This window comes from Pan troglodytes, chromosome 10, assembly GCF_028858775.2.
Source record: "Pan troglodytes isolate AG18354 chromosome 10, NHGRI_mPanTro3-v2.0_pri, whole genome shotgun sequence".
NCBI classification, from domain to species: Eukaryota; Metazoa; Chordata; class Mammalia; order Primates; family Hominidae; genus Pan; species Pan troglodytes.
The window spans coordinates 27086935-27112325 of NC_072408.2; the positions used below are offsets into that span (position 1 = coordinate 27086935).

The 25391-nt window shown below is 37.3% G+C and overlaps 1 long non-coding RNA gene across 2 annotated transcripts in view; it reads left to right on the forward strand.

Moving 5' to 3' along the window:
- LOC112204983 (uncharacterized) overlaps window positions 1–25391 on the forward strand; it is a 53206-nt gene that overhangs the window by 21478 nt on the left and 6337 nt on the right. Inside the window, exons 1-2 of one of the 2 annotated variants that reach the window (XR_010147994.1) lie at window positions 24025–24113; window positions 24330–24379. This is a non-coding gene — a long non-coding RNA (uncharacterized LOC112204983). Of the gene's footprint in view, window positions 1–23992; window positions 24114–24329; window positions 24380–25391 lie in introns of those variants that run through there. The other variant, XR_010147993.1, reaches the window with a different exon arrangement.

The following is a 25391-nucleotide window of genomic DNA, read 5'->3' on the forward strand; positions in this document are numbered from 1 at the left end:
GAGTCTGAGAACATGTAGAGGAGAAAAGCAACAAAAACCCTATGTCCAAGAGAATGTCAGGGACGGGTTACCTGCTGAGGAAGTGGTAGTAGGTAAAGCTTGCTTTGCAGAACTAGCCATAAGAACATTTACTGGGGGAGGTATCAGCAGATTGAGCCCCTCAGGCCTGAGCTGTTATCTAATGGTGTTTCTGGGCACTGACATCAGAATTAAAGAACATTTGTGAGTCTCCAGCTTTTTCACAACCTGTGGGGAAGCAGAGAACTCTAAGGGGAGAGGGAGGAGCAGAGTTGTCTGGCAGTGGATGGTTCACTAACGGCCTGCAGGTAGCAGAGAGAGAGAGAGAGAGAGTGTGTGTGTGTGTGTGTGTGTAGTTGTGTTCAGAGACACTTTTCCACCCTTTAGGACAATTGCTTAAGGAATACCTGTTAGGAGGGAAACTGAGTCTTTAAAATATTTTCTCCTTTTACTGCTAAATAATGAAACACAATCCAGAACCATGTTGAGTCAGAGTGCAACTTTTCAACATTTTCTTGTTGCTTTTAAAGCAGAATGGTCCCTTCCACCTTGGCAGAAGGGAGAGCTGTTGATCTGCCGTTGCTCTGTAATAATCGTCTAGGGTTCCACGCTGGCCCAAACTGAGCTTTGGCTTAACGAATTATGGAGGCAACATACCTTTTAAATAAAGCCCCACCTAGGAGAACTGCAAAAAAGAGAAAAAAAAAAAGTACCTGTAGGAAGACTGCATGCGGTGGCTCATGCCAGTAATCTCAGCAGTTTGGGAGGCCAAGGTGAGAAGATCACTTGAGCTGAGGAGGTTGAGGCTGCCGTGAGCCCTGTTCACGCCACTGCGCTTCAGCCTGGGTGGCAGAGTGAGAATTTGTCTCAAAGAAGAAAAAAAGAGTACCTGTAAGGAAAACAAACAAAGAAGCAAACATAAAAGCAATAGAGCAAGTGCTGTTGTTGAAAAGCATTCCCAGCACCATTAGCATCTGGGTACCTCCATTAGCATGTCTTTTTCTTTTTATTCCCCATATCTAGGCCTTATCACAAGCCTGTTATTTATCCATCCCTCTGCCACTCTCTGATTTAGGTTGCATCATCTCTTGACTGGACCACAGCCACAGCATTCTAATTACCCTCTCTACCTATCCTCTACCCTGTAGCCAAAGCGATCTTTTTAAAAAGCTAAACAGATTATATCATCCTCATACTTAATGTACTTCAGTGGCTTCATTTTTCCTCTGAGGGTAAAGACTAAAGTCATTACCATGGCCTATGAGCCCTGATGTGATTTGGGCTCTACTCCTGTTTCATGAGTACTACCCTCTCTCTCTTCTTTATTCTCTGCCTACTGTAATGTGTGGAATAACTGCTGTAGGAACAGCACAGATGAAACTCCACCAGAGGACTTGGAGAGATTTGGAAACAGGAAAAAGGCCTTACTGCCAGTGTGCAAATATGAAATAAGAGAGATCACGAGAAAATATATCTGAGGCTTAAAAGAAGAGAAAGGTCCAGTATTTCAACTGCAACCAGGAAACAAAGGATTCCTCCAGGGTTAAGGCCCGGTTTGGATACCAGCTGCCATTTCCCATTACAGATTGAAAATTTTGCAAGAGCCTGCCTATTACTAAGCTTCATGACATTCCTCTCTGGTCTTCATGATAGTCTGCAGAGTCAAGGGCTGATCACAGCTAAAGTCCAAAGTCTTTTATGAATTTTCATCAAAATTAGATTTCCGGAAACTATGCCTGCTCACAGTGGCTTTTAGGTATATGATAGCAGAACCAGCAATTCAATATTCTTTATGGAGAGTTGGAAGTGAACCAGCATAATTCAGCTGAAATTAGAGAGTGTAGGGGTTAAGGGGTATCTCCCAAAGGATAGGTGGGTGAATTGATGTATTAATTAATTATTAATATTAATTAATAGGTGCTATAATAAGTGAATGCTGATGGTTCAGTGGCTTAATAGAATATGTTTCTTGCTCACATAAAATCCAAATCGAGTGTTTGTGGATGGCATTCCAGGCAGTGATTCAGCAACTCGAGCTTATTCCATCCTGTCAGTCTTCCGTCTCCTGCAAACCCTAGAGTCCAGTAATTTCAGTGAGCAGATGGGGAAAGAATGATGAGGAAGGCACAACTGCTGTTTGTCTACTTCAGCCTAGAAGTGACTCACTCTGGCTCATGTTCCATTGGTGAGAACCGGTCATATGGCTCTATCCTAAATGAAAGTTGGGTAGCTGCTTTCCAGAACAACACCACGGAAGAAGAGTATGTTTTTGGTAGATAGCTGGTAATCTCTGCAACAGAGTGAGAGAAAAATCATGTTTCATCTGTTGATTCCTACCCATTATTATTATTAATTATTATTATTGTTTTAATTTTAAGTTCAGGGGTCCATGTGCAGGTTTGTTACATAGGTAAACTTGTGTCATGAGGGTGTGTTATACATATTATTTCATCTCCCAGGTATTAAGCCTAGTTATTTTTTCTGATCCTCTCCCTCCTTCCACCCTCCCCCTATCTGACAGGCTTCAGTGTGTGTAGTTCCCCCTCTGTGTGTCCATGTGTTCTCATCATTTATCTCCCACTTATAAGTGAGAACATGCAGCATTTGGTTTTCTGTTCCTGCATTAGTTTACTAAGGACAATAGCCTCCAGCTCCACCCATGTCCCTGCAAAGGACATGATCTTGTTTTTCTTTTTTTTTAACCTACTCATTATTATGTATTAATTTTTCTTCCCTTAGCAATAATCACTAAGTTGAATTATTTATCATTTGTTGACTGAATCTAAAAACAGTTGGACTCTCTCAGGAGAGGAGAGAGACTGGTAGGATTTCCCGTTGTGAGAAAGTTTGCTCCATTCAGTTATTGTCTACAGGATGAATAAGCATTCTTTCTCTCACTGTGGTAGTGGCAGGGTGTGGGAGATAGCGAAATTCTTGTCTATTTGAGATCTGCCTTGTACTCCCACTTTGACTCATGTCCAATGACTTAACGGCATTTTATATTGATCACACACATAGTTGAGGGGCTTGGTGCAGATATTATTTACTAGCATGAATTTTTGTGTGTGAATATTATATAGTAAGAAGTAATATTGTTCAGTATATACATTTTCTTCGTGACATGAAATAAGACAATGAGTTGTTTTTTTCCGTAATCCACTCACAATGGACAGAAAGAGTATTAACTAAAATGTTTGAGGGTGAAGAATAAGTTAAGAGTACATGGGGGAAAATTACCTGTTCTACTAAGTAAGAATACTTAGTATTGTCTGCTAATGCAGAGGGCTGGGCCAGAGAAGGTGAGTAAATGTTAATATAAGAGATTAACACACTATGGTTGGGTGCAGAGTCTGAAGCAGATTGTTTGATATTGTTGTTTTATGCTCTACTACATCTAATTAGGTAGCTGACAACTTTAAGAAAACCCTTTCTTCCTTTACTAATGCCAAGGAGGATCAGCTCAAGAGCCATTTGTATGTCTTTCTTTCTCTGATGTTCTTCATGTTTGAATATTGGAAGGACAGAGAAAAAATTCATTTGCTTAAGAAAAGCAAATAGACTGGGCACAGTGGCTCAGGCCTGTAATCCCAGCACTTTGGGAGGCCAAGGCAGGCAAATTACCTGAGGTCAGGAGTTCGAGACCAGCCTGGCCAACATAGTGAAACCCCATCTCTACTAAAATACAAAAATTAGCTGGGCTTGCTAGTAGGTGCCTGTAATCTCAGCTACTTGGGAGGCATAGGCAGGAGAATCGCTTGAACCCGGGAGGTGGAGGTTGCAGTGAGCTGAAATCATGCCACAGCACTCCAGCCTAGGCGACAGTGCAAGACCGTCCGCCCCACGAACTGCCAAAAAAAAAAAAAAAAAAGCAAATAAATGTTCTGTGACTCTAATGGTTGGAGGTTGGGTAGACAGAGCAGGGTATCTGCTGTGAGGGAAAATTAAGAAATATGGATTCATCAATTGAAATTTTATTCAAGTCCCATGTACTTACCTAGGGTGGCATTTTAGTAACTGGTGCTGACTCAAACAATGTTTTTCGGAGATATTTTACCCAGATTAGAAACAGGCGAAAGGATCTTGGCCTACTGTTAGGATTCATTTTCACAGTTAGCCCAATCTCGCGGTGGTTGTATATTTGCAATAAAATACGTGGGTGGACAGAGCAGAGGATTATCCCTGAGATGTCGAATAGAAAGATTAAGGCTGTGACATCAAGATGATTCCACTGCATACAAAGCCTGCATTTCTTTAGATATCAGGAATATCTGCCAAGGGGAGGCCAGCAGAGAGTTCCATGCACCGAGGGTTCTATTATCTGTCAGAACACAGATCTAGACCCAAGCAGTGGGCATTACTAGCAGACACAATTTTCTAAATATCAATAGCACTAAAATATGGAAACAGTGAGAGTTGTCTCAGAATGGAATAGGCCACTTTGTATGATGGAGTCCTCCATTATGCTGGACAATGGTTAGGGGTTAAATACTTGGGCTAGATTTCAACCAGGTGACTTCTGAGAGACTGAATATACAAATGGACAATGGCTGGACCATACATAAAAAGAGAACCCTGATCCACAATCTGCAGCAAGCAGCCCAGGAAATCAATTCATAATCTCTAGTAACCAGTCCAGGAAGCCAACCCACTATCTATAAATCAGACATGTAGGAAGTCAGATCATTATCTCTAGCAACTGGTCCAGGGAGCCAAACACTAACCCCTATAACAATCAGTCTCAAACAACCAGGAATTGATTAATAACTGGCAGCTTCCTTGATTCTTTTTCCCTTTTTCCAAGTTAGGTCCAACGAGAAAAAGCCAAATATGCCCTCCTAACCAATCACACAGGTTGCCCTGCTTCTAGTTAGCCCATTGACAGCTTCCCTGTGCCAACAGCCTCCAAACAGGGCTGACCTGAAACCTTTGCCGTTTTCCGCTCTAAAGCTTTCCCACTGCCCTGCCTGCCAGTCTCTGCCAAAATGCAAGTGATGGAGGCTCTCTTGCTAGAGCAATCTCTGAAGAAATAGCCTTTGCTTGTTCTCATTTGCTTGGTCTTCATTTGTTTCCACAATTCTAATGATCTTCTGATATTTAGATTCTAAAAATCTAAGTAACAGGAATTCTAACGACAAATTAGTGCACCCATTAGCCCATGCCAACTTCTCAGTATTGTGACATCACTGCCTCCAGGTTTTTAGGCTCACGGCATTGGAGGTGCCTGCGGTAGGGGAGAGAGCCTCGTCTGGGTAAAAAGCCCAGGTGCACTCCTTGCTGGGAACATCTCCTGCCTGTGCGACTCTGTGTCTTCAAGATTCTCTCCTTATCCCTCAAATGGGAGTGGTACTAATTCACTGTGTTTCTTTTTTTTTTTTTTCTTTTTTTGAGACGGAGTCTCACTCTTGTCCCCCAGGCTGGAGTGTGATGGAGCAATCTCGGCTCACTGTAACCTCCGCCTCCCGGGTTCAAGCGATTCTCCTGCCTCGGCCCCCCGAGTAGCTGGGATTACAGGTGCCTGCCACCACGCCCGGCTAATTTTTGTATTTTTAGTAGAGACGGGGTTTCACCATGTTGGCCAGGCTGGTCTCGAACTCCTGATCTCAGGTGATCCACCCGCCTCAGTCTCCCAAAGTGCTGGGATTACAGGCATGAGCCACTGCACCCGGTCTACAGTGTTCCTTTTTTGAGACGGAGTCTTACTCTGTCACCCAGGCTGGAGTGCAGTGGCACGATCTCCACTCACTGCAACCTTGGCCCCTGGGGTTCAAGCAATTCTCCCACGTGGGTAGCTGGGACTATAGGTGTGCACCACCATGGCTGGTTAATTTTTTTTTTTTTCTTTTTTTAGTAGAGATGGGGGTTTCACCATGTTGGTCAAGCTGGTCTCGAACTCCTGACCTCAGGTGAACCACCTGCCTCGGCCTCCCAAAGTGCTGGGATTACAGGCATGAGCCACCACGCCCGGCTGTCACAGTATTTCTTATGGATTGAAAAATACAATGCATGGGAGAGTAAAAATAAATGCTTAAAGAGTTTGTGTTGTGCTTTCAGTTTCACCCAACACATACTTTCACAGAACTTACCATGTGCCCGTGACTGTTCCAAGTACTTGATGAATAACTCCCCTAATCCTCATAACATCCCCGTGATGTTGGTATTAATATTATACCCATTTTAACAAGGAGGAAACTGACGCTTGGAGAGATCCAGTGCTCTTGCAAAAGTGTACAAGTAGTGAGTAGTTTGTGAAGATCTAGGACTAGGATTTTCTCTTGGCTCTTCTGATACCTTGTTCATTACAAATTCTCACATTATTTATAAAAAATATGCCATGCCTTAACTAATTTCTTTTGATTTAGGCACGGCTGTGGCCCAGATTCTAACAACCTTTCACTTAGACTACCGCCACATTCTAAGTTGGACTCTTCATTTACAAGTTCTTTTGTCAACAAATGGCAATAAAATAAGATTTTCTTTCTATCAGAGATAACTTATTTGATACTTCCCAAAAGTACCCAGTTGCCTTTGTTATCAAACTCCAAACCTTGTGCCCACAAACTTTCTAACAAGTATAACTAAAATGTATTGACCATTTTATTATACACCAAGCTTTATACTAAACATGACATAGATAATATATCTAATCTATATATAATCTCATTTAATATATATTTAGAAAAATAACAATATCACATGTGTTAACTTATATCATATGTATTATATCACATGTATTATACTATGTATTATATGAGTTTTATGTACATCTCTTTTTTATGAAAATCTGATTTTATACATCTGCACTGTCCAATATGCTAATATTTAATATAATATATATACATATATATAATCTCATTTAATCCTCATGGTGTGGGTACCATTTTGAGTCCTCAATGTGAGGATATTGAAGCCGAGAGAGACTATATGACTAGCTAGTGGCCAGTGGATCTAGGCTAAGTCTGTCAAGTGTCAATTTCCAGGCTGACCACCTCTACTTCCTTCCTCCCTAACCTCTGTTTGCTTTGTGTTGATAAGTTTTGTATAAAGCTATCTATTTTATTTCCCATTCTACTCTCTTAAATCAGCCTCGGGTATATAGTGTTTCATTCCAGAGTCTGTCTTCTGCTCAATCATTTTCCCCTCATCTCAATCAAATCAAATCAAATCCCTAGTCTCGGAAACACAGCTTGCCTCTCAATTGCTTTTTGGTGAATGCTTCCCAGGCTAATGCTATCAGATAAGCCCGCAACACTTGTAAACTTTACATATATTTTGAGTTGTTTTGATGCAGCGTTTTCAATCTCTATCATTTAATTCACATCTGATCCTTAGGTAGGTGTTCTGTTTCTTTTCTTTGTATCTCTTCACCCTAGTCTGTGCTAGATAGAAAACAGTAACATTACGGAAACCTCTGCCAGGCATGGGGAATGTTTCTATGTCTTTAGCTCTCTGAACTAACCAAGCTCTTCCAGCTACTTATCACTTATTCACCCATTTACTTTCACCAAGCTCCTAATCTACTTTCTCAGTTTCAACAAATATTTAGTATCAACTGCATGAACACACCACACAACATGCATTCAAAGTTCAAACCCCATCCTAATAGTAAAGAACAAAGAAAACCTTGTATAACAGGTGCTATGAAAACAGTATCATTAATTTCTACTAATTCTTATTCCTCTAAAAAGAAAAAGCAGAATTAGTTGGCTTCTTATTTAACTAGGATCACATCTTTATTCTACTCATTGCCTCCCCTCACATTTCTGTACTTGACTAGGAAAAGGGTACATCATCATATAATTTGCCAGTCACAGCCCTTTCTTTTTATCTTGCTTTTGCGTCTGCCATATATTGTAATCACAGTGTTAGTGTAAGCTGTAGAAAATCACATTTGTGTGTGGCCTTATCCTCACATAAATGTATCCTTTATATATAGTTCTGTAAAACACATACCTGCTTGCACAGATACATAGGTGCACACAATCATTGGAGAATGTAGCTGGTAGGATGAGAGGATGCTTGGCTCAGTAAAGGGAAGAGAAGTAAAGTCCAAGGGACCCTACTTCTATCTTTCCTCTTAGAATTGAGTTCTTCCTTGGCTCCTGTGTTTTATTGTTTTAACTTAATATCACATGTATTATACTATGTATTATATGAGTTTTATGCATGTCTATTTTTATGAAAATATGATTTTATGCATCTGCACTGTCCAATATGCTAACCACTAGCCACATGTGGCCATGCTATACTTGGAATGTAGCTGGTTCAAATTACTCTAAGCCTAAATAGATTCCATATTTCAAAGACTAGATAAGAAAAATGTGACATTAAATATCTCCTTAATAATTTTTAATTTTGATCATTTGTTAAAATAACATTTTACTATATGTAGTTAAACGAAAAGTATTTTATTTAACATTTAAATAAATATTTCTATACCTTTTTAAAGGTATAGAAATTAATTTTAACTCTTTCTTTTTACTTTTAAAATATAGCTACTAGAAAGCCATCACACACATGGCTTTTGTTTGTGGCTCTTATCGTATTTCTATTGGAGAGTGTTATTATAAATGTCAGTGATGGTGCAGATTATTCAGACCTGCATATATGCATGTTGTGTGGTGTGTTCATGCAGTTGATGCTAAATATTTGTTGAAACTGAGAAAGTAGATTAGGAGCTTGGTGAAAGTAAATGAGTGAATCAGTGTTAAGTAGCTGGAAGAGCTTGGTTAGTTCAGAGGGCTAAAATTTGCTGCCAGATATTTAAGAATCTAGGTATCATTAGATATAATGGAGATGCAGAGGCAGGAACTTTACAAACAAATGCTATGGGATTGATAGAAAATAAGGTATGATAACTAAGGCATCCCGAAGATAGTCAACAAATATTTATTGAAGACATATTAGATGCCAAGTTCTGTTTTAAGCATCAGTGATATGAAATTGATTCACGTGTTACATTTTACCAACACTCCATGAGCTCCTGGCCTAGGATGAGAGTAGAAATACATACGGTTAACAATGATCCAGTGAGACAGCCAGTCAGAGTAAACAGTATTTGCTGAAATGCCATGTATACAGTACAAAGGAGTAAACAAGCTAAGTTTTAGAAGACCTTGGGCAGCCAAATGGCAATTAGATGAGAGTTTAATCATGTCAATGGGGGGTAAGGGCTCCACAGAGGTTGTCCTGAAATTCTTACTGCTTGTTTTCCTTGGAATAGTTCCATAGGTAACAGGCTTAAAACAGAAGGGAGTTCTGGAAGTATTATCTGAGAGAGTTTTTAACTAACTTGATACCGTACTTATGGTAACAGAAAATGTGTTAAGTGTAAGTGACTGAGTGTGCATTTTAAGCACTGGCCAAATTTCCAACTGCCTAACAACAGAAAAACAAGCACCTGTAGGCTATTCCAGGCATTCTCTCTCCAGGCCTTATTTAGGTTTATTTGGTTGTGTTTGGGAGAGAAACCAGCTTTCAAGTGAAGCAGGTGTATCAACATGTTTGCGTCATTACTGTGCAATGCGGTAACCAAACTTTTTACATCCCCGTTATATTTTCTAGCAGCAAAGGTGATGTCCTCAGCTGTGTGCCAGGCAGTGGCTGTACCATTATCTCATTCAGTTTTATGCCCATTCTAAATGCAACATTTCATTTGGTGACATTTCCAAAGTAGTGTGTAGGAAAGTTGTTCATGTGATGCTTATAAAGGTCACAGGGCTAACATTTTTGCCCACTTCATCTGTGAGAACTCGATAGAGAAAAACACTTTGCCTTCTTTCAGGAGAGACATAAAACAGAGATCTGGTCCACTTGTGGATATCGAAGCACCTCTGTGGTCTCATGCTAGGGTGGTTGATTGGCTGCAGTGTCCTGGCAAAGCTTACATTGCCTGAACTGTGCTCATAAGGAGTTATTCTTTGAATTCATAGAGCTGAGTGGGTCAACAGATCCTATATATAGTAGTGAGAATCCAGAAGATAATAAGGATAGGATGAGTGAAATTGTCTTATTGATTTAATTGATCCATAGAGTTGCTATAAAAATTTCCAATTCAACAAAAACATTTTTGCCTAGTGGTATACTTTTTCATATAGCTCAAGAAAATTCTGTAAAAGAGGTACCATTATCCCCACTTAACAGAAGAAGAAACTGAGGCTCAGAGACATGAAATAATTGTCCGTTGTTGCCCAGATAAGTTCTGTGTTTCTAATTCGATCTTCGGATTGGAGACACTGAAACGAATGCCTTTCTTTCTATGCCATGCAACTACTCATTGATAGCAGTGAGGGAGGGCTTGCTAGGTAAATCTCAACTCCTGTCAACTCTGACATTCTTTTTCTTTCTTTTTTTCTTTTTTAGTGACCTGAATATGCCATTTAACTTCTCAGACCCCTTAAACAGAGAAAACCAGTTGCTTCTTTCAGTGGAGAATGAAACAATATATTTCCTATTTTTAAAATAGGGAATATAATGGCGAGGCTATATTCCTGAAAAAAATGCAGAAACAATAACAATTTGAAATATGACAAAGTAATACATATTTCCTTTTCTGCAGTCACACACACACACACACACACACACACACACACACACACACCCTGCTCTTTTGAACCTGATAGGATCTCATATAGCAATTACTCTTTTCTCCAAAATGGAAATGTTACAAAAATAAATTATTATTCTAAAATAGTATACTAAGTACATCCTATTTCCCTGGAAAGCATGCAAAAACTACAAAAAATGGCCCTCAAATAGTGGACTTTAAAAAAAATTTTTTTTGCATCTTTCTAGCTTCTCTTTTATTGCTCTTGTTCTAGAAGCTAGAATGTCCGTCCTAACCAACTGACAGTCATGTATCTCCCTTGTCAGATCTTTTTCTCCTGGGAAAGTAATGGACTATTCAGGTGCCTTTAGTTAGTTGGGGTTTAGAAACAGTGTTGGCAATTAAATAAAATAATTAGAAAATCAAAACTGGTTAAATAATTCAATTAATATTGACATTTTCAACATTTAGACTCTGATATTATCAGCCCCTAAAAAACAAGGATACATATACACCATGAATCCTGCCGTCAAGTAGATCAAAGCATTGTAGATGGAGAAATATACTGAAAACAAATGCTACATGCTAAACAGAAAGGGGGTTGCTGAGCGGAGGTAGTAATTATTTATAAAGGGAAGGTTGAGTAAGTTCACCAAAGAGTTCACAGAAATATCATCTAAACTATGTTTTGAAAGAGATTGCAAGAAGAGAATTCCAGATGAAGGGAAATCATGGACAAACGCCCTGAGATTGAATATAACATTTGGATGTAAAACCTAAAGAAATAATTCTTGAATAACTTTTAGGTTACCTGACTCTTGTGAAGAAGCTCTATTTGGGTAGTTTGAATTTTTGTTTGTCCTCAAGGCACCTCAGATTATTTTGAATTAACAAATGGGTTGGTACAAAATATTTTGTAATATTTGATTGGAATGCTATCTTGTTAAATTTCTTTCTACTTAAACATGATCAATATACATTAATTTAGTTCATGTATTATATAGCATTCCAGAACAGGAGTTAGTCTTGATGAGGCATTCTTCATGATGTTGCTGTTGGAAAACATCAAAGTATCTCCAGACAACCTGTTAATTAAGAAAAAGTAAATTTATGAAAAAATGACTGCAATAAGAGTGAACACCCCCTGCAGTGTCTCTGAAGAGGAAGTAAGAAGAGGAATATTTATAGGGCTTTGCTGTCTGGGCTCAAGTTCTTTAAGGGAGAGTCTATTAAGGTAGGGAACTGATTGGGATTGGGCAAAGTTTGTGATAGAACAGGCTTTATATACAAAAATATTAAAAGACACTGTTTAAATTCTCACCAAATAAGAAGAAAATAGTTTATTCAGCGATTTATGTGAACATATTTATATACCATAAGTAAAATAACTAGCAATAGTGTTCTGAAAATATTTTCCAAGTACTCATTATTAGGAGTGAGTAAAATCTTTGGCCAGGGAATTACCAATGCTCTGGTGTATTTTAGGTTTTATTCTTTTGTCACCGAGGCTGCTTCTGTTCTGTCTCTCTCTCTATATTTTTTTCCATAGGTTATTGGTGAATAGGTGGTATTTGGTTACATGAGGAAGTTCTTTAGTGGTGATTTGTGAGGTTTTGGTGAACCTGTCACCTGAGCAGTATACACTGAACCCAATTTGTAGTCTTTGATTCATCACACCCCTCCCATCCTTTCCCCCTGAATCCCAAAGTCCATTGTGTCATTCTTATCTGACTGCTTCTGTTCTATTTGTACCTTGCTGCTTTGACTGACTGAGAATAGTCAGTTTCCTGACTCAGGGAACATATTATTATTCACAGAGACTTCTCAGTACAGAGTTGCTTAAAGGTCAAATTTTTAATGCAGAGTCTTTATCCTCCCTATTGAAATATATCTATTACTCATGAATAACCAAATTCACTTCCTGAGTGATATTTTAGTTATTATTATAGCTCTGGTTGATATCTCTACTTCTCTTGTCTCTGTCCTATCATTGAGGAAATGAGATGAATTGTACACTGTTGTATTATTTACTTAAAACATTTAAACACCAGCAGTATGATGTAGAATGTATATTATCTATTTATTAAAGCTGATTAAATATCACTGAAAGCACTTACTTGGGAATATACATACAATTAGGCTACATTGAAAGGTTCTAATCTAGTAGTTCTCAACTTTGTCTATAAATTAGAATTACATAGGAAGTTTGAAAAATAATAATGACTGATCCCACCCCCAGAAATTCTGATTTTTATTGGTCCTGGGTGTGGAAACTTAAAACCTCTCTCCCAGTGATTCTAACATGCAGCCAGGATTGAAGACTACTGCTCTAATCAGACACATACTCACAAAGTTGCTAAGCTACAACTGTTCTTACCAGAGGTCAGCTCTAGAGCATTTATACATTATCATAAATGAAGGTATAAAGAATTTGTTATTGATGAAATGTGTGGTGTTTAAGATATACTGATTCACTAGAAATATGATGCAGCTGCCTCAGCCTTGCTCACACAGGACCTAAGAATCGAGTGGTCTGAGCCACCTCTGCCCTGATTTAAGAGTGTCATCCACCTCGTGTCCCAATGGAATATTAGCTGACTCCTTCCACTAGGGCATCTGTTTCTAATTAAACTTGTAAGGCTGGGACTTTGCATATACAGAACATTTCATATGATTGTTTTCGTGGTTACTTGCTAATAAATGTTGGTATGTGTTACCAAATTCAGTGTAAGGCCTCCTTTTATAATGGCATATCTCCCAGAGATGAGATTATAGTGGAACGACACCCCCTGCCCTCCCTTACCTTTAACCATTGGAAGTTAATGATAACTACCTTAGGGCATTTTGCAATACGTATAGTCTTTTGTAGGAAGAAGTTTCAAGGTGAACTTCCAACTACAATAGAATTCTTCAGAAGCAGTGGTGGGAACACCATGAAACTGGAACTGTTCATGTAACAATATTAAAATCTGCTTCGGTTGAGTTTTTATAATCTGTCATTTGGGCTGTATAGTTATGTTACCCAATACTCTGATAATGGCTGTGAAAAAAATCTTCTGAGTCTGACAGAATCCTTGCCCTTCTATTTTGTCCCCATGATAAGTTTATTGGGATATCACTTATATACAGAGAAATGCACAGATATTAAATGTACAGATCAGCCGGCATTGAACAATTGAATGCATCTGTGTAATTCTAATCAAGATACAGAACATTATCATCAGCCCAGAAAGTGTACTTGTGCCCCTTCTTATTTAATAACACCCTCCCACACACACCAAGCATTGCTAATTGATTAGTTTTACTTAATCCATTATTTTATTTAAATGGAATCATATAGCACGCACTCTTGTGTCTGATTGCTTTTCCTCAGCATAATGCTTTTGAGATTTATGTGTTGCCTGTTTGAGTAGCCTGTGCTTTCTTATTGCTGAGAAGTACACCATAGAATAAATGCCACAGTTTGTTTATCCATTCTCCTGCTGATGGTCAATGAGCTATATCCAGTTTTTAGCTATTATGACTAAAACTGCTATAAACATTTTATACAAGGCTTTTAGAGGACATGTTTTCCTTTCCCTTCAGTAAATATCTAGGAGTGGAATTGTTGTCATGGGTAGATGTGTGATTGCCATTTTATATGTCCACAACCAATGTATCAGAGTCCTAGTTGCTCCACATCCTAATCAATATTTGTATTCCATCTTTTTCATTTTGATCATTCTAATGGTGTGTAGTGTTTTGTTGTTTGTCATTGCATTTTTAATTTTCATTTCACTGATGACTATGTTGAACACATTTTATGTACTTATTCAATATTTTTTATATCATCCTTTATGAAATATCTATTACCTATTTTTAATTGGGTTGTTTACCATTTTGTTTTTGAGTTGCAGGGATTATTTGTTCTGAATTCCAATCTTCTGTCATTTATGTGTTGCGAATATTTTTTCCCAGTCCATCTTCTTAATAGAAGTTTTGGTAAAAATAAGTTTAATTTTGATAAATAAGATTTATCACTTTTTTTCTCTTATAGATAGTGCTTTCTCTGTCTTATCTGAGAAATATTTGCCTATCTCATGGTTGAAAAATATACCTCTATGTTTTCCTCTACAAGTTTTATAATTTTAACTTTTATATTTGGGTCTGAAAATCATCTCGAAATAATTTTTGCAGATGGCAACTTTTCTTTTCCCATTGAATGTACTTTGGTGTTCTGGCTAAAAATCATCTGATAGTATATGTGTGATCCATCCCTTCTATTTTGAGAAACAAATTTAATAACCATGAAATAATAGAAGAATGTGCAATTGCATGATGAATTATGTGCTATATATGCTTACCAACGAAAGTGTTTTTGTTAACATAGCAGAAGACAAGCATCCTGTCATACTTCCCTTATTTCTCATTAAAATATTCAGGAAACATCATGAATCATCATAAAATAGCAACAAAAGTAAAAAGCAAAAGTAAAATACCAAAATCTAAGGAATTTTTCTAGTAACTGAGTTAGTTAAAATGGGTTGCCTTGTTGTGAATCTTTTTTCATTCATTATACTCAGCACTCAGTAAACATTTTCATTCTGGAGATTCATGTTCTTTAGTTATAAAACATTTTACTGTATTAGGTTTTTTTTATGATTATCTACCCACCAGCATCTTATCTGTTCTCTTTCTGGAGTTCCTATTAGTTGCATGAAATATCTCCTAGGTGAATCCCCATTATTCATATTTTTTTCTCTTACCCATCTCATTGGCTTTTTGTCTTACTTTCTGGGACATTATTATTATGGAATATGGGCTATTTCCAGGATATTGTTTTCTAAGACTTCTTTTGAATTTTGTACTGCAGAAATTATACTTTAAAATTCCAAGAGCTCTTTTTTTTGGATTTTTTTCTTTATTATACTTTTCCTTATTTAATTGATCTGTTAACATCTTTTAATTCTATGACAATGTTATGATTATTCTTACCTGCCTTGTCTGTTGTCTGCACATTCTCTGTTTCCTCCTAGCTACATTTTCCCATTTGTTCATTTTCCTAATTACATTTTATGCTGGATTCTTTTCTTAAATGCCAAATAATCATTGGCTGCCCATTCATTTGAGTGAGGAGATAAAGACGTGGTTGGAAGATCATTGGATAGGGGCAGGCTTATACACTGATAGCCTTTACTCTAGGAAAGTCATATGACAAGCTAGTTAGCTTTGTCATTAGGGGACCTACATGTTAGTAGATGTGAGTCTTTCTCTATTTTCTCTAGAAAAAGGGTTCTGTAATATTCTGTCTGGAGACATCAGCTTAGCTGCTGCCATTCTGGAGCCAGGTGGGCAGGGGTTTGGGAGAGTGGCTCTGTGGTTCAGTGTATTAATCCTCTGTTTTTGGTATGGCTGCACACTGGCCCGTCTTCGTACCTGGAACTTGGGTTTACTCTTGGAAGGTTGCCCACCGAATAAATCTTTGGTCTCTTGCTTTCCTCCTAGAAATTCTCCATTTTTGGAACAGATCTAACTGCTTCTGTGTGAGTCTGTTCTCACATTGCTATAAGGAAATACCCAAGACTGGGTCACTTATAAAGGAAAGAGGTTTAAATGACTCACAGTTTAGCATGGCTGGGGAGGCCTCAGAAAACTTACAATCATGGTGGAAGGCAAAGGGGAAGCAAGGCACCTTCTTCACAAGGGAGCAGGAAGGAGAATGCCAAGCAAAGTGGGAAGAGTGCCTTGTAAAATCATCAGATCTCATGAGAACTCACTCGTTCTCATGAGAACAGCCTGGGGGAAACCACCCCCATCATTCAATAACCTCCACCTGGTCTCTCCCTTGACACAGGGGATTATAGAGATTACAATTCAAGATGAGATTTGGGTGGGGACACAAAGTCTAACCATGTCAGCGTCTTTTAATAATAATTTTTCAAAAATCACTTTATACCATTTGCTTATTCTTACTTTCTATAGTATCTGATTTTTGAGTCATTTTGCATTGTCCTTTGTATTGTTATTCTGAGGCTCCACAGGGAAAATCAACTGGTTTTCATTGGTTTACACCATTGTAGGCGCTTAGGTTTGACTCTTCCATTTTGCTAAGCCACTGACCATGCTTTCATCTGTTTTCATATTTATAGAAATAGTTTGCATTATACATGTTTCCTTGCATCAAAGATAAAATTGACTTTTCTCTTTCTTGTTCTAATTATTTTGGGGTGATTCTTTGAGAGGAGAAAAAAGTGAAAATCTTTTAACTATTGATCTTGAAATCACTCATCTAATTGACTTAAAAAAAGAAACTCCTTTAGACTAATATAACTATAAAAGAAGAAAAACATGTCTATTTCTTTCTCTTAGTAGCAAAACTACTAAGATACTTGCATCAAACCTTACTTGAAGAAAAAAATCTAACCTGAAAATGAAGGCGAGTATAAATAGGACTATTTGTTTCTGACAAGTCCTTGAATGAGTGATATATATGCTGAGTATAGACATGCTAGGGTTCTAACACACAATAGAATACACTCTTACTCCTACATCTTTCTTAGCTTAGATATTTTGTATCCCTGTTGCATTTGTATGCTGAATCTCACATGGGTAAGTATTCATATAATCTTTATAGAAATAAGTAAAAATGTTACCTTCTTAGGATATTAGGTGGCAATAAAGATTAATTCCATATTTATTGTTCATGTGTATACTGATACAGTCACTAGAGACGATACTTGGTGACTCACAAGATTAATTTTATTTTTATAAAATGGATCCTCTACAATGGATTACTTGCTGTATCTTGGAGCAAGGCAATTCTTGAGCTACTTCAAATATTTTTCCACTTTATTGGAGGCTTAGTATATATTATCCTTCAAATGTGCTATAAATCCGTTTAAATTAAAAATAGTTTTATGCTTGCAGTTGGACGTCTTTTCACAGTTTTACAAAAAGAAGAATATAGCCATTCTGTTTTATTTTACTTAAAACCATTTATTTAAATTCTTGTTGGAAAGTGGATTAGGTAACTACCTATGAGAATGATGTAGGTGATACTTTTATTGGGCCATCAGCCCTTTCCCCTCTCATCCCATTGCTCATTGAAGAGACTTATCTGACCTTCAGGATTTCTTGAGAGCCAAACTCTGGCAACGACTTCTGCAAATAACAAACAACAGAAGCTGGTTGGAGCGGCAGGGTAAGCAGACTGTCATTGGCAACTTTTTGGAATTATGTCAAAGCGATGCAGCAGCAATCCTTTAACATTGCTGCAGGCTTTTACCATGCCATCAAGCGCTAATCAATCAAGATGGGAAGATAGGCCCAGCACAATGGAATTAAAAAACTAGCAAGGTCAGCATCCTACACAGCATTAGATGGTTTCCACCTGCCCCCCCCCATCCTTTTTTTTAAGTATGTTTTCCCTAAAACTTTTAAATCTAGAGTAGGAAGAACGTCAGCATTTAAAAAGAACATCAGCGTTTAAAAAGAGACATTGTAAATATGGCTGTGAAGATCACATGCTCCAAAAGACAATTAGGTCAACATATTTCTTCTTCTTTTTTTTTTTTTTTTTTTTTTTTGCATGATGTAGGTTAAAAAAAGATTCCTACTAAAGAACGACTGAACTTACCTTACAGAATATATGGGATGGATCTGGAGGTGTATGGGATGTGTCTATATCTACATTGATAAACAAAAAATGAATTAGTGGTTGAAAGTGGAGAAGCTGGATAATTTAAGATGAGGAAAAGGCAAAACTACAGAAAATTCGTATTAAGCTTAGTATGTTGTTAAAACTCACTAGCTATCATTTTAGATAACTTTTATAATAGACAATAACAGTGTTAAATTTCTTTTGGAAGGTAAAAGGAAAGAAAAATTACCCTGATCATCATGGTGCAATTGTAAGAACTTAATGAAATTTTCTTCTAGTTTAAGATATTACTATACACAATAACATTTAGCAGATTATGTAAAGTAACTGATTTCATTTTCTAAGAATTTATTTCTTTAATTTTTAATTTTGCCACTATAAGATTCAACTAGCTTTATATTGTTATGCCCAGACCGTTAGTTCCCCAAAGAAGACCACCAGAGTCCAGAGTCAAAGCCAAGCGGCAAGGATCTTTACTACAAGTTCGAACTTGGTCCCTCCATTCCACAGCATACAAGAGGGCCCTGAACAATGCGAGTGTTTGCTTTTTATAGCCTGAAAGTTACAGGGGAACAAAGGAATTCTTTTGGTTCCCGCTCTTTCAGTAAAACTTTGAACGGCTGTCTCCTTATCGGAGACTTTCCTGGTGGTGTTTGTACTGGGCTCAGGAAGTTTGAGAGATATATGGCGATATGTGGTGGGATGGGAGGATGGGATGTGTTTGTACTGGGCTTGTTTGTTTTGAGCCCGGGGCTGAGGAATGTGCCCGGCTCTTTTCAATATTTAGCAGCAAATTTTATTTTTTGTTTTTGTGACAGAACCTTAAGAATACTGAATGATCTGTGCATGGGAGCCATCATTCTGCTAATTTCTTGCAGGAATAAGAAATGTATATTGACTTGAAATCAAGTTTTAATTGTATGGCACATTTCTATACTAGTTTCCTAACACAGTATGCCAGCTATTGGACTTTGGAAAATAAATAATCCTCAGTAACAGGAATATAGATTAATTCACAACTTTTAACTGTGATAACTTTCTCTCTTTGGAAGACATTTTTAGAGACATAAAACTGAATACATCTACCAGTACTGTTCATTAAAGCTTATAGTAAACGACTAACCTTCCCACGTCTCTGACACTGAAAACTGTCAGGAGTGTTGATTTAGAAGAAGCTTATAGACAAGGAAATTCAGAGTCACAAAAAAAATTTAGAGATCATCTCTCAGCCAATACTGCCTAGATTTTTGCCTTTCTAAAATAATGCAGTCTTTATCCCTTTAAGTGATAAATAAAATATTATTAAATACTTCGATGCTAATATTTACCCTTAGCACATGCACTGTATTAAAAAGTTCCTAAAGAAGCATAGCATGCTGAATCTTTTAAGGTTGGAAATCCATCTCTAAAGGAGAAATAGCCATCTTTCTTTCAAAGGATCATCTTAGCAGCTGTACTGTTCATTTTTGTCCATTTCTTGATATTGCCTCCATTAATTAGCTTCTTTTTCTTAGACTGGCTCATAAGTCTAATGTCCTTTCACCAGCTTTGATTTCTTGTCCTTGTTTTGAAACATTTTCTTTCATTACTAAAATTCTCAGAATGAGCTACTCTTTTTGCACCTGTTTTATTTCCACTTATTGTGAAATCTTTGCATTTTTGATCTTTGACTCTCATATCCAACAAAAACAGTCTCCTGAAAGCTCTCACTTTCTGTTCACCAAATACAGCGACCACTTTCTTGACCTTAGTAGATTTTAATGTTCAGCAGCCTGCTGCGTTCTGAAACCACATTTAAATTCTCCTTGTGACCAAAGTTTCTTAGCATGCATTAGCCTTTCAAAACCTGGCTCCCAGCTCCTTTCTTGCACCTTCCCTGCAGCATCTCCAAATCCTCCACTCTCCTGGCGGTCCAGACTCTGCTGTCACCCCCTGTACTGGCACTGTCAGACCCTGCTGTTCTACTGTTCTCTATTTGGACTGCCTGTTCCTGTCCTTGTCCCTTATGTAACTCCTGAACATTTGTTTTATTCATTTTATTCATCTTTCACCTAAATGCCATTTTCTTCAAAAACCTAACCTTCTATCCTTCAATTCAAAATTAATGGGTGTTTCTTGTGTACTTTCAGATATTGTATTTCATTGTAGTTCTTACATTCATTAATTCATTATGCTGGGTCAACCAGACACATAATATCAAGAGCTCAAACTCTAGTGAAGAAACACACTTGAAAAGATTTTAAAATGCTATTAAGTAGTATTGTAATGGTATGCACATTTGCTCTGGGAGGCTAATGGAGGGGCTGCCAAAATTGTGTGAGGGAGCTGAGTAATGCTTCCTGAATGTGAAGCATGAATTGGAGTTCACCTAGCAAAAAATATGGGAAGGGTTTTCTAGGGCTTTGTCCATCTATTCAGAAAACATTCACATAACATCTATTATGTGCCAGGCATTGTATTAGACACTGAAGATTAAAAATCGAAAAGTTATAACATCAACAATGGTGATAAAAACACCATTGGCCCCTTCTTTCTTTCCTAAAGAAGACAAAGAACATTGACAAAAGAAAGTTTTTCTAAAATTCAGTCTGGACATGCTTTCTGAGTCTCTACCATATTCCTTTCATATGCTAGAGTTACATGTGTTAGCACATAGTAGGCACTCCAAAATATTTGTTGAAAATTGAGAACAAATGAATGAATACTCTTTACCCATAGTGGCTATCATTGCCATCATAACTGCAGTCACGTATTTAAACAATTATATTTTGTGTGAGTATAAACACAAAATATGGAAGGTCTGAGGATCAACTAACCCACCATTGTAGCAGCCAAAGATGGCTAAAAGAGGCAAGAGGGATTGAACAGAGTCCTAAAGAAAAAGTACGAGTTTATCAGACAAAGTGTAACAAGTTCATTTAGAAGCCAAGAATCACAGAGGCTGTATTGTATTCTGGAAAGGTTAATAACTGCCATGGCTGGAGAATAGGGGGAGTGTGTAGGAAGATTTGCTAAAAACACATTCTTGCTTGACACTGCTGTTGCTCCTTTGATCATGGATCCTGATTTCTGAGTAGTTGCCTCTGTCACTCTTGCCTCAGGGTCCCAGATACCAGTGGGAGAAGTTTTAGAGAAGGCTATGAGATTTATATCTTCATGAGATCTGCTTGACTGCATTGCGGAGACTAATTGGAGTCTGGAAAGGGAAGATAGAGGAAAACAAGAGACTATTTTTCACTGCTTATGTGAAAGATGTAGGTAGCCTAGCCTAGAGTGAAACCAATGCAAATGCATTTAGGAGATAAAATCAGCCAGTGAACAGGGTTGGTGTTGGTGGGAAGTGGGAGCTGATGGCAAAACAGATGACAAGGATGTCTCTTAGTGTTATGGCTTGTGGGCCCAGATAAATGGTGGTACCATCACTGAGATAAAGCATATAGGGGAAGGAATTCGTATGAGGAAATAAGTTCTATGTTGGACATACTGTGTTTGAGGGTTTTTCTGTATTTTTTTTTTACTAGGTAGCAAACTTCTTGAGGACAAAGCTTATGAATTGTCACCATTTTATGCTCAGAGATGAGCTTATAGTAGGTGCTTATAATACAAGAGTTTCCCTGTCAATGTCATATATATATATTAATTTACATATATGGTCATATATATATTTATATGCTATATATATAAGTAAATATATATATAAATATATTTTTTCTTTTTGCAAAAACACATAGCTCTAGTGCTGAATTATGGTTATTCTACCTTGAAATTTAAACATTTCTTAAATTATGTAAAATATTTTAGTTTCATTATAAAATATTGGTACATGAAAGGAATTATCCCTTTAATGTAGTTCTTGTTTTCCACTTGTTTCAAGTGGTAAAAATAAGAAAATTAATTACAAAAACTTCTATAATTTTTTGTATTATACTTTAAGTTTTAGGGTACATGTGCACAATGTGCAGGTTTGTTACATATGTATACATGTGCCATGTTGGTGTGCTGCACCCATTAACTCGTCATTTACATTAGGTATATCTCCTAATGCTATCCCTCCCCTCTGCCCCCACCCCACAACAGGCCTGGGTGTGTGATGTTCCCCTTCCTATGTCCATGTGTTCTCATTGTTCAATTCCCACCTATGAGTGAGAACATGCAGTGTTTGGTTTTTTGTCCTTGCAATAGCTTGCTGAGAATGATGGTTTCCAGCTTCATTCATGTGCCTACAAAGGACATGAACTCATCATTTTTTATGGCTGCATAGTATTCCATGGTGTATATATGCCACATTTTCTTAATCCAGTCTATCTTTGTTAGACATTTGGGTTGGTATACTTTTATAATTAAGATTAATCCAAGATTATGATTTAATAAAGTTTAATTAGTGAAGAGAAGAGAACCTCTAAAAGTTGGGGACACTAATTAGGTATGTAATCTAGAGCTTTTTTTTTTTTAACTGGTTTGAATCTCTTTATAGAATAAATTTGATAAATGGGAAGCATAAAAAGTGTGAATGAAACAACAAAATATTGTTCCTCTAAAGTAAGGCAGTAGAAGTTTCTCACTGTTATTGATTGCCTCTCTGTCAGGAATGTTGATCTTTTATGGATCTAGAGCCCACAGCTTCTAGTGACGCAGTTTGAAGATACACAAATAAAGCCATGCTAACCCCAGAAAATAAATTGCACAGAGGTATCTCCTGGTTGGCAAACAGCATGGACATTCTAATATTTGTTGCCAACAGTTAGTCACCTGACTCCTTTTATGGGTGGCTATCTGGTGACTGATGTAATGGCAAGCGTGTATTGTTCTTATTGACCATGTGTTAAGGAGCCACGGGACGCAGACACTATACAGAACAGATTGTAAGAAATAACCAAGATGGATGAAGTGCTGGGTAAGAAAACAGCGACAAGTGTAAAACTGTCACATGATTAAATCTGGAAAAATACTCTATACAATGAGGGTGTTTATTGCAGGAGCCACTGTTGAACAATGCCATCTTCATTCATCACATCTTTCATCCACTCTCCTGCAAAATGTTTTCTCATACTATGGAGCAGGTCCATCTGATGCAATTAAGTTTTCTTCATTAGTGCCAGAGATTTTCTGAATGCCCTGTAGAAGCACACAGATTGCCCTTTCTCTTCTTCTTTCTTTAGTATTTTAGTCCTACACAACCCTGCTGTTTACAAAAGAGAGAGATAGCTTTGACAAAGACAACCAGGATGATGAATGGAATTTAATTTATGCAACATTCACGTAGGGTGAGTCCTCTGGGTAAATCACCATGGTAGCACTTCCTCCTCCCTCTCCGTGATATGTTCTGCTTGGCTGACTCAACTCCCTCTGAGAAGCTTGGCACTTAAGGTTATGTAAGCAGTGCAGAAATGTTCAAATATTCATCACAAGTATGGCTACATGAAAGAGAAGAAAAAACAAAAATAGAAGGAGGAGTCTGAGGTAAATAGCTATTTAAATCAGCAAGGATAAACTGAAGAACAGAAAGGGATTTGGAGACCTAATTTAGAATTAAGGATTTATTCCCTGAGGTGATAAATAAAATAGATTTGAGCCAGGTTTAGAGGGCTAAAATATTATTGAGTGACCTTTAGTCCAAGCTGATTTCAATCCCTTTCCCATGCTACTCAATAAAGCCAAAGAAAATTATTTTATTTCATCATGGGAAGATAATAGTTTCTTCCATTTATAAAAAGTTAGCTAATTATTGTTATGGCTTATATTTTTCTTTTCTTTTTCTTTGTTTTTTTTTTTTGTTTTGTTTTTTTTTTTAGGCAGAGTATCTCTCTGTTGCTAGACTGGAGGGCAGTGGTACAATCTTGGCTCACCGCAACTTCCACCTCCGGGGTTCAAGCGATTCTCCTGCCTCAGCCTCCTGAGTACCTGGGATTACAGGTGTGCGCCATCATGCCCAGCTAATTTTTGTATTTTTAACAGAGACGGGGTTTCACCATGTTGGCCAGGATGGTCTCGATCTCCTGACCTCGTGATCCGCCCGCTTCGGCCTCCCAAAGTGCTGGGATTACAGGAGTAAGCCACCATGCCCAGCCTATATTTTTCTTTCTTATCAACATATCCACTCATTCATATTGTAAATTGTTATCTATCCAGAAAGGATTTCCCGGAGATTAGAATCAGCAGACAGCAGCATATGCCCAACTGTGAGTACTAAAAAAATATTGAATGATTTGGGCCTGACTGCAGAGATGATTTAAGAATTTAGTTTGCTCATTTTCTAGTAAGGAAAGTATTCTAACCATGAGACTAAGCCCTTCATAAACCAACAAATAAATTAATTAATTAACAAGGGACTTTACTCTGAAATGGAAAGTTTCAGTCTGTGTCACACTGTGTATTAATTTCTCTTATAATTAGTGTCACCAATGAATGATTAATTTATGAAAAATTATAAATGCCTAAGTGTGCTAAGTTTCCTTCTTTAATTGGCTGAGAAATATAGGTGAATATTATCACACTGCTAAAACCACTTGGGTATATAAACACTGATATTTTTGTTAATAGAGAGAAGGAATAGAGCTTAGTAAATTTGTTTGGGAAACACCTTTAGGTCTCAATTTAGCTTTTAATTTTTGGATTAGATTTACACTGTTGACTTGGAGCCATTTTGCATACTTGTATAAACTATCTAGGTACCAAGACAAGAGAGTGTATAAATATAATATAGATGTTTTCTTATGAGCTAAAATGGAAATTATTCTCTCACTCTAAAAAACAATTTGCCTATTATCAATTCTGGGAAGATAAACTTTGGCTATCTCTTTATCATTCTTTTAAATTTCTCATAGACATCCCTTATAAAAATGACAATTTAGGAAAGATTAAACAAATTCATTTGGAAACAAGTGAAAACAATGTTCAATTATATTAGATGCTTTTGCCTTTATATACTGATAAAGAACCATGAGCAAAAAAAGGGACAAAATATAGGCCATTTTGCTAATATAAAAATAGAATTTGATATATGTACCAAGGGTTGAAAGTGAGAAGGATGTCTCCATTGCCACTGCCCTAGTTCAGGCCACTCTCTCTGTTGTTTAGACTGTGATACTTGATTCCTAACTGTTCTCCGTGCTTTCACTTTTGTCTTTCTCCCATCCATTCTCTGTAAAAGCTAGTGATTTTTTACACCCCATGGTCTCTCCTACTTAGGGC